This window comes from Salmo salar, chromosome ssa23 (genome assembly GCF_905237065.1).
Source record: "Salmo salar chromosome ssa23, Ssal_v3.1, whole genome shotgun sequence".
Classification (NCBI taxonomy): domain Eukaryota; kingdom Metazoa; phylum Chordata; class Actinopteri; order Salmoniformes; family Salmonidae; genus Salmo; species Salmo salar.
In genome coordinates, this window is record NC_059464.1 from 10443348 (window position 1) to 10454552 (window position 11205).

At 39.6% G+C, this 11205-nt stretch overlaps 1 pseudogene; it reads right to left on the reverse strand.

The window, feature by feature from the left end:
* Positions 1–2420: 2420 nt before the first annotated feature.
* LOC123729865 (CCR4-NOT transcription complex subunit 7-like) lies at positions 2421–11205 on the reverse strand (annotated as a pseudogene).

The window sequence follows — 11205 nt, forward strand, 5'->3', positions numbered from 1 at the left end:
TCAAGTGTCAAACGTTATTTTTTGTACACATTATTTTTTTCACCTTTCCAGTGTGTTTGCAGGTGATTTGAACACTTTGTTATAATTTTTCACTACATTTTTTCAAGTGTCAAAAGTCATTTTTATATGTGTTCTTTACACCTCTCCAGTGTGCATTTACAGATGATTAGAACGCTTGTTATGGTCATTTTTACTCATGTTCATACACCTTTCCAGTGTGCATTTACAGGTGATGTTAACACTCTATCCCAAAGACTCTGTCTAGAGTATCGCTCCACAGACTTGGTGGACTGACCCCAGAGGACGGGGCCCAACGCCCGGAAGTGGCCAAGGCTACCAGGAGGCGCCACTACATCCAGCCAGCTCCCTTCCCCAGGGATATGGGAACGGGGAGAGGAGGGGACACTGAGATGATTTCTACTGTTTCTGTTGCCTATGCATCCAGCCAAACAGTCTACAGTAGTTGCTTTGTGTCTTCCAATATCTGGAAATGTTGTTCCAAAACCATACAGCAGAGGGATGTATTAGCTTGTATCTACAAATGTTTGCACACACTGGGAGGTATGCACTGGGGATAAATACACTTCTTACAAGGAAACAGTTATAGCCTGAGGCACCTGTGGTTGATTATGGGATATGGTGTTATAACTCACTTTCTTCCGGAAATGCATGTGTCTATTTCAAAAGTGTTTTGAGATTTGGTTATCATAGCTGTTTTTGATTCAATATTGAAGGAAACAAGTAACTTGTTAGTTGTTGTACAAATAGCTTTTATTTATTTTTTATTAAATTATTTATTGAAATACATATAAGACTAGGGACTATTTCATACTTGTTGATAACTATTTCACTTAGTGTGTAAAATAAAAAATGTGTTCAGAGCTAAATATGTGTTGCCAGAATGAATAATATGTAAATACTTGTCCAAATAGATAAAAAATGCTCTAAAGAACTTTACCTGTCACACCCTGATCTGTTTCCTCTTTCCTTGTGCTTGTCTCCATCCCCCTCCAGGTGTCGCCCATCTTCCCCATGTTTGTTCAAGCCTACCAGTGGTTTATCTCAGCTCCTGTTTCCCCTAGTCTCTCTTTTTCTCATCCTCCTGGTTTTTGACCTTACCTGTCCTGACCCTATACCCACCCGCCTGACCACTGCCTGTCTCTGACCCTGAACCTACCTTCCGGCCTGTACCTTGGGCTCTGCTCTGGATTATTGACTCCTGCCTGCCTTGAGCTGTCGTTTGCCTGCCCCTTGTGGTTACAATAAACATTGTTACTTCACACAGTCTGCACTTGGGTCTTACCTTGATTCCTGATAATTACCTATTGTCTGCGCATTGTCCTAGCCACCAGCCCTTATACCACACAAATAATAATATACACTGTGTACAAAACATTAAGGACACCTTCCTAATATTGTGTTGCTGTATGAGCAACAGCTAATGGTCTTTATAATAAACTTAACTATAATGTATACCTTTAATCACATTTCCATATTTGAGTTTACCTGTTTTTATCAAAATATGTGCCTTGCATTTAAAGAATACACATCAAACACTTAATTCCTATAGGTTAGATGCATAAATCTATTACATTTCCCCGTTACCTATTGGTAATTATGCATTTAAAAGGTGCAATATGCAGAAATCAGTCAGCCATTTCCTGTTGCAAAAATAATACTTCAGTTTATGACAAAACAACCAGTGTAGAGAATAATTGTACCATATTAACCTCTGTGAAATATCTTTTCTATAACCAAAAATATTGCATTCTCTGCTGTTGGAAGCTGGTGTAAAAAAAAAAAAAAGAACCACATGAGTTTGGTCGGGTCGCCCAAAAAGTTATATATTGCAGCTTTAATTGCGGGCTGGGGTGGTCCAGTGGTGTAGCGTCATAGTCTATAGTGCCCAGATATGCCCATGTCGCTATGGGTTTGAATCCGACTCATGCCCTGCTGACGTACCCTTTCCTCCTTAGTTTCATATCTCTTCCTAATAACTGATAAAAGGAATATTTAGCATATCAGCCTAATACCCTGTTTTCATAGCAGGCTGCTGAAGGGAGAATGGCTCATAATAATGGCCGGAACGGAGCAAATGGAATGGCATCAAACACCTAGAAAACATGAGTGATAGCTTTCCACTGATTCCGCTCCAGTCATTAAAATGAGTCCGTTCTCCCCAATTAATGTGTCACTAACTTCCTGTGCCTGTTTAATGTTGTAAATTTGACCAACATGGCAGACTTGATTGAGTACTAAACAGTCCACCCAATGGGGAATTTTCATAACTAGGTGGCACTCTACACTACATGCAGGCAATAACTGAGGTCGAAGAGGCCAGGGATCAAGTTGTATAGAAAAAAAAACATTTAGAATCCAAAAATCTAAGAAAATATAACTTTGAACTTTATTTTTGCCCTATCCCCATTCCTGTCTCAACAACATTAAGCAATATGTCTCAACAGGGAGAGACTATAAGGACACACTCGGCCAGCAAAACAACTAATCAAGATCTAAAACTTAACCCTAACCAAACCCTGAATCTTACCTTAACCTATGTTCAACCAATATTGAAATTAAATGTTTGTATGCCGGATATGTGCCCATATATTTTTTCCCATCTCAACCATGTTTTGTGTATTCAGAACTACAACTTCACAAACAACTTTCACCTCAAATAAAGTCCATGAATGTCAATAACCTATATAAAAATTAATCAAAACATATGAAACACAAACATGCACACCTTAGTTAGGTATGGAGACAGCTGTGTTTCCCCCCCCCTATGGAACCTCCAAATTTATCAAACATGTAAGTGAGAAGAGCTTATTAAACGGTATGTATGATTTTTTTCTTCCATTATTGTACTTATCATAGTAACATGACTTCCAACGCTGCACTGATTGGAGGGGATCACAGTGACTGCTGTTTGTTGGCTTCCTCCTTTTAGGCATTGCCTGTGCCGTAGTGGACTTACGCAGAGCCTGAACCTAGACTGTCCGAGTGAGCACAGTACTCCTCAATCTTACATATTCTCCTCAAAGAACATCTCACTCTCATCTTGAAGAAAACCATGCCTGAGTCTGAGCAAGCTTGGGACTGTTGTCCGGTCTTCCCCAGCTCCAGCTGTTCTTCCACTTCCTGCAGGCCACCCTTGAGTTTTTTTTGCAGCTCTTCATGGGGTAATGTATGATGGGGAAGAACAGGCGTAGGATGTCTAACAAGTCCACTTCATCCTTGGGCAGGTCAGTTGGACAGAATTTTCATCAGATATCCAGTCATAGCCGCCGTGGAAAGACAGCCACTTGACGCCCTCTTACAGAGAACCACGCCTGAGGTCATGAGCAATTCAGCTAAGTAGAATGGCTAAATCCCCTCCTCGTCCTTTTTGAACAGGATACCTGATGTCAAGAGCTTGATGGAGTCCAGTGCATACATGTCCTCAAGTGTGTTCCTTTTATTTGTAAGTGTTTGTATAGGGTTTTAAAGAACTTTGGAACAGTTTTATATTCTAAATATGAATATTAATTCACAACTTACATTTGAGAATGTGTAGTCCACAACAAAAAGCTACCGAAAACTGATCAATTAAGATCCAAATAATTTTGACAAATAAACCTGCCCACTTATTTTATGAAGAACCCCACATTTTCCTGTTCCTTCTTTCACCCTTCTCCCCCTCTATACAGACTGTTGTTCCCAAGCAATGCACACCAGATTGGAAATGCCTGAAAGAGGCACAGACAAAGGTTGGTGACGGTTGGATACCAGAGGCCATCCACTTCATAAAGTCCTCATAAGTGGCATGCACAGGGAGCCACAAGTTTAACATACATGTGTTGGCATCTGGGAAGATCCTTTTTTGTTCCTGCAACACTGTTTTGTGTAGGAACTCGATGGCTGGCATTTAATCAAATCCAAACGGTGGGATCTTTGATGTACATCTTCAAGAGTTAGGGTGATGGTTTCTCCCCCTTCCTCTTCTGGCTCGATGAATGCGTCTCTCCCTACAAAAGAAAAATTATAAATGAAGTCACCATTCAGTCAGTGTAAAGTACAAAGTGTTTTTGAGGTACAAAACATACACATTTGATATGTTTTTTGAACACTTCGCTTGCAGTCAATATCTCAATTACAATGCAAATGTATCAAAATTCTAATCAAACACTTCATGAGAGCCTATGAGCTCATGTTGCGCAACATTTCTATAGGCTATGCAATTGCTGGAGAAACCAGAGATGGACGCTAATAAAAAAACGTAGATCCCATGAGCTTTCTATAGGCTAGGCCTATATTTATTTGTCAAATTTCCTAATATTAAGCACATTGCTTATATTTACAACAGGAATATAGCCTACCTGGCTGGCATGAAAATAAACCACAGGGAAAAGCGTCCTCCATTCGCTATTTATTAAGTGCATAGATGACATGTATTTTTCCCACTGCCCCTGTTTCCATACAGGTGCATCATAATGGTCCATTCTAAATCCTAACAAATGTCACACATATATTATTTAGTATATGTAAATACATGATTAAATCAAGAATAGTCTGATGGGTGACAATGTTAGCCTATCACTTGTGAATTAAATATTATCACTTGTGAATGATGCCCAGCCTAAGAAACAATTCCTTTTTTTTGCGACTTGACCGAATCATAGTCGCACACCTCATGTAGCCAAGCCCATAGGTCTATATGTTCTAATAAGGTTTGTATCACAACTAAAGTGGCCAAATAACTCCTTAAAATTAAGCACATTAATCCACTTTACAAGGGGTGTAGAGCCTAACTGGCATATACTGTATAAGCAGCACGTGAGTTTCACGTTTGGGGGAGATGTTTTTCACCATAAAAATGCCCCGTTATAATTAAAGCATTACATGTATAATTGCATTTGCAGTCACTTTTGTTAATGGTGTTTTCCACTAATGGAACATTTGCGCTTATAGCCTACTACCATGTGCACATTGCTGCGCTTATAATGTGAAGAAATAGCCTAATAGTTTATCAGCATTGAAAACCTGTTTAGGATAGGGGGCAGTATTTTCACGGCCGGATGAAAAAACATACCCGATTTAAACTGGTTACTACTCTTGCCCAGAAACGAGAATATGCATATTATTAGTAGATTTGGATAGAACACACTCTAAAGTTTCTAAAACTGTTTGAATGGCGTCTGTGAGTATAACAGAACTCATATGGCAGGCCAAAACCTGAGAAGATTCCAAGCAGGAAGTGGCCTGTCTGAGAATTTGTAGTTCTTCTTTTGGTTCTCTATCGAAACTACAGTATCTGTGGGGTTACGTTGCACTTTCTAATGCTTCCATTGGCTCTCTAAAGCCTTCAGAAAGCGGATTGAGGCGTCTCTGGGCAGAGTATAGTAGCTCAGTTTCTCAGTGGTCTGCCTGGTGACAAAGAGATTGGATATGCGCATTCACACGAGCACGCTGTTTTTTTCTTTTCCTCTTTGAATGAATACACTATTGTCTGGTTGGAATATTATCGCTATTTTACAAGAAAAATACCATAAAAATAGATTTTAAACAGCGTTTGACATGCTTCTAAGTACGGTAATGGAACATTTTGAATTTTTTTGTCTCAAAATGCGCTCGTGCGTTACCCTTTGGATAGTGACCTGAACGCACAAACAAAACGGAGGTATTTGGACATAACTATGGATTATTTGGAACAAAAACAACATTTCTTGTGGAAGTAGCAGTCCTGGGAGTGCATTCTGACAAAGAACAGCAAAGGTAATACAATATTTCTAATACTAATTCTGAGTTTAGTGTGCCCTGAACTTGGCGGGTGTCAAAATAGCTAGCCGTGATGGCTGAGCTATGTACTCAGAATATTGAAAGATGTGCTTTCACCGAAAAGCTATTTTAAAATCTGACATAGCGATTGCATAAAGGAGTTCTGTATCTATAATTCTTAAAATAATTATGTATTTTGTCAACGTTTATCATGAGTAATTTTGTAAATTCACCGGAAGTTTTTGGTGGGAATGCATGTTCTGAACATCACAAGCCAATGTAAAAAGCTGTTTTTGGATATAAATATGAACTTTATTGAACAAAACATACATGTATTGTATAACATAATGTCCTAGGACTGTCATCTGATGAAGATCAAAGGTTAGTGCTTCATTTAGCTGTGTTTGGGGTTTTTGTGACATATATGCTTGCTTGGAAAATGGCTGTGTGATTATTTTGGTCTATGTACTCTCCTAACATAATCTAATGTTTTGCTTTCGCTGTAAAGCCTTTTTGAAATCGGACAATGTGGTTAGATTAATAATATAAACGCAACATGTAAAGTGTTGGTCTCATGATTCATGAGTTGAAATAAAAGATCCCAGACATTTTCCATACTCACAAAAAGCTTATTTCGCTCAAATGTTGTGCACCCTGGTTTTTCCTCCGCTGCCTCCTTAACAGTCTATAAATTCCTTTATAGAAAACATTTCAATCCAGCCTTTCTGGTTTGGAAAGCATAGTGACTATTATTGTTTTTTTTATCAAACAAATGGGATTTTGGAAAAGTAGGTACGTTTCTCAAAACAATCCCATCTGGTGGATGGAAAGTGTCCACATTTTTTTTCTTCTCATATACATAAGAAATGTTGTTTTTTGTTCCAAATAATCCATAGTTATGTCCAAATACCTCCGTTTTGTTCGTGCGTTCAGGTCACTATCCAAAGGGTAACGCGCGAGCGCATTTCGAGACAAAAAATTAAAAATGTTCCATTACCGTACTTAGAAGCATGTCAAACGCAAGTAAAACCTATTTTTATGGTATTTTTCTCGTAAAATAGCGATAATATTCCAACCGGACAATAGTGTATTCATTCAAAGAGGAAAAGAAAAAACAGCGTGCTCGCGTGAATGCGCATATCCAATCTTTTTGTCACCAGGCAGACCACTGAGAAACTGAGCTACTATACTCTGCCCAGAGACGCCTCAATCCGCTTTCTGAAGGCTTTAGAGAGCCAATGGAAGCCTTAGAAAGTGCAACGTAACCCCACAGATACTGTAGTTTCGATAGAGAACCAAAAGAAGAACTACAAATTCTCAGACAGGCCACTTCCTGCTTGGAATTTTGTCAGGTTTTTGCCTGCCATATGAGTTCCGTTATACTCACAGACACCATTCAAACAGTTTTAGAAACTTTAGAGTGTTTTCTATCCAAATCTACTAATAACATGCTTATTCTTGTTTCTGGGCAAGAGTAGTAACCAGTTTAAATCGGGTATGTTTTTTCATCCGGCCGTGAAAATACTGCCCCCTATCCTAAACAGGTTTTTAATGCTGATAAACTATTAGGCTATTTCTTCACATTATAAGCACAGCAATGCGCACATGGTAGTAGGCTATAAGCACAAATGTTCCATTAGTGGAAAACACCATTATCAAAAGTGACTGCAAATGCAATTATACATGTAATGGTTTAATTATAACGGGGCATTTTTATGGTGAAAAACATCTCCCCCAAACGTGAAACTCACGTGCTGCTTATACAGTATATGCCAGTTAGGCTCTACACCCCTTGTAAAGTGGATTAATGTGCTTAATTTTAAGGAGTTATTTGGCCACTTTAGTTGTGATACAAACCTTATTAGAACATATAGACCTATGGGCTTGGCTACATGAGGTGTGCGACTATGATTCGGGTCAAGTCGCAAAAAAAATGAATTGTTTCTTAGGCTGGGCATCATTCACAAGTGATAATATTTAATTCACAAGTGATAGGCTAACATTGTCACCCATCAGACTATTCTTGATTTAATCATGTATTTACATATACTAAATAATATATGTGTGACATTTGTTAGGATTTAGAATGGACCATTATGATGCACCTGTATGGAAACAGGGGCAGTGGGAAAAATACATGTCATCTATGCACTTAATAAATAGCGAATCGAGGACGCTTTTCCCTGTGGTTTATTTTCATGCCAGCCAGGTAGGCTATATTCCTGTTGTAAATATAAGCAATGTGCTGAATATTAGGAAATTTGACAAATAAATATAGGCCTAGTCTATAGAAAGCTCATGGGATCCACGTCTTTTTATTAGCGTCCATCTCTGTTTTCTCCAGCAATTGCATAGCCTATAGAAATGTTGCGCAACATGAGCTCATAGGCTCTCATGAAGTGTTTGATTAGAATTTCGATACATTTGCATTGTCAGAGTGATTAGAGGGACAATAGAGTACTGAGTACCAGGCAGTTAGCAAGTTTAATAGGCTACTAATGACCAGCAGCATCAGAGCTTGGAGAAGCCTAATTACCGTGACTAAACGGTCATGTGGAATTTGACTGCCTTCATGACTGTGACCGCCGGTGTAGGAGTAATACAGTCACCGCAACAGTCCTAGGTTGAACTGATCCTAACCTTGTGTGCTCTCTAGGAACTGCTCGTTGTAAGAACAGGAACACTTGTGTATGTGGCCCTCACTGTGCCAGCCAGGTAGATGTTGGGGTCCTAAAGACACAGGACCAATAAATAAAGTATTAACACAGAAGTAATGCATGTACAGTTGAAGTTGGAAGTTTACATACACTTAGGTTGGAGTCATTAAAACTCGTTTTTTAATCACTCCACACATTTCTTGTTAACAAACTATAATTTTGGCAAGTCGGATAGGACATCTACTTTGTGCATGACACAAGTAATTTTTCCAACAATTGTTTACAGACAGATTATTTCACTTATCATTCACAATTCCAGTGGGTCAGAAGTTTACATACACTAAGTTGACTGTGCCTTTAAACAGCTTGGAAAATTCCAGAAAATTATGTCATGGCTTTAGAAGCTTCTGATCTGCTAATTGACGTCATTTGGAGGTATACCTGTGGATGTATTTCAAGGCCTACCTTCAAACTCAGTGCCTCTTTGCTTGACATCATGGGAAAATCAAAAGAAATCAGCAAAGACTGCACATGGGGACAAATATCGTACTTTTTGGAGAAATGTCCTTTAGTCTGATGAAACAAAAATATAACTGTTTGGCCATAATGATCATCGTTATGTTTGGAGGAAAAAGGGGGAGGCTTGCAAGCCGAAAAACACCATCCCAAACGTGAAGCACAGGAGTGTCAGCATCATATTGTGGGGGTGCTTTGCTGCAGGATGGACTGGTGCACTTCACAAAATAGATGGCATCATGAGGTTGGAAATTTATGTGGATATATTGAAGCAACATCTCAAGACATCAGTCAGGAAGTTAAAGCTTAGTTGCAAATGGGTCTTCCAAATGGACAATGACCCCAAGCATACTTCCAAAGTTGTGGAAAAATGGCTTAAGGACAACAAAGTCAAGGTATTGGAGTGGCCATCACAAAGCCCTGACCTCAACCTATAGAAAGTTTGTGGGCAGAACTGAAAAAGCGTGTACGAGCAAGGAGGCCTAAAAACCTGACTCAGTTACACCAGCTCTGTCAGGAGGAATGGGCCAAAATTCACCCAACTTATTGTGGGAAGCTTGTGGAAGACTACCCGAAATGTTTGACCCAAGTTAAACAATTCAAAGGCAATGCTACCAAATAGCAATAGAGTGTATGTAAACTTCTGACCCACTGGGAATGTGATGAAAGAAATAAAAGCTGAAATAAATAATTCTCTATTATTCTGACATTTCACATTCTTAATATAAAGTGGTGAGCCTAACTGACCTAAAACAGGGAATGTTTACTAGGATTAAATGTCAGGAATTGTGAAAAACTGAGTTTAAATGTATTTGGCTAAGGTGTATGTAAACCACCGACTTCAACTGTATGTAATACATCTCGAATGAATGACCCAGAATGGGATGGACACTGTTCGTCGATGGCCTATGTTCCAAAAGGAATTTGAAGGCCTAGCTAAGTAACTAAAGCAAATCATGTGTAACTATCCTTTAGGACAACGTAAGAACATGAAAACACTCTGGCTGCTCACCGTGGGATGGAAGTCGAAACAGAGTCCCGGCTCACGACTTGATATCGTGATATCATGCCTCGCTCTTCCTCTCTAGCTTGCTTATTGGCTTTCTCATTCTTTGTCCTCTTCAGCTTCATCAGGTCTGGGGAGGCACAGGTTAAAGGACTTTACGGTTATGGTTATTACTGGAAGGTTATGCGGGGAAACGTCTTCAAGAGTTGTCTGCAAAAGGCTCTACAAAAATAGGACGAATAGTCTCCAGTGAGTGGATATTTGGGATAATTGGAGGGGGGGGGGGGCACTTTTTTGAAAACACTAAGATAAAGGTTTCCCACAACTTTCAGATATTAAAGTAAATCTGTACCTACGCAGTCGAGGCATTTCCACAGGAACCACTTGCTGATCCTGCCATCTGCAGACACAGAGTCGCTCCCTTGTCCTCCCCTGACGGACCCCTCTCATGGTCTATCCACCTCACCTGCCAAACTGGGCTAGAGTGTTTGTGGGCACAGTCACTACACAGGGATAAAACACACACACACACACACACACACACACACACACACACACACAAATAAGTGTGCTTCAACTAAGAACCAGCCTAGTTAAATAAAGTTTAAATTGAAAAATTGAAAAATAATTTTAAATAAATAGTTTGAGGTTCTTTACAAATGTAGTGAACCTCCCGTGCAGGGTTGGCGCTTTTCTAGGTGCAGTCGCTACGCAGGTTTCCTGTAGCACTCTCACAGAGGCCAGTTCTACCAACTTTGTTACGTCTGTGTAAGATGAGATCAGTATATATTTCAGTGTCTACTGGAAATGGGGATGATTAAAAATAGATACAGTAACTCTGTCATCCCAGCTTAGGTAACCAGCCATAACAATAACAGACATACAGATGGACGATGAGAAACGGCGGGGAACAAATGTACAGGAGATACTGTAATAATTCATAAGTAATTGTGTTTCAAAGATAAACTCCACTGAGTAATCATAAAGGTATAGCCTATGGGTGAAGCAGAAATGTTGGTGGACATGGGCTATGCTTTGTAAATCATTTAGCCTGTCTGTCTTTGAGTGCCACCTGCTGTCTATGAGAAATAAGACATGTAGATTTTGTCTCGCCTTCTCTCTGAGGACACACAGACCTGCTGTCTTCTCTGGTCTCGACGTTGTAGGTGGCTATTCTGCCGTCATGCACCCCCACAGCTAGCTGACTGGCGTTGCTAGCAGAGAAGTCCAAAGCAGTCACTCCACTCTCACAGGTAAAGATCCTCTCAT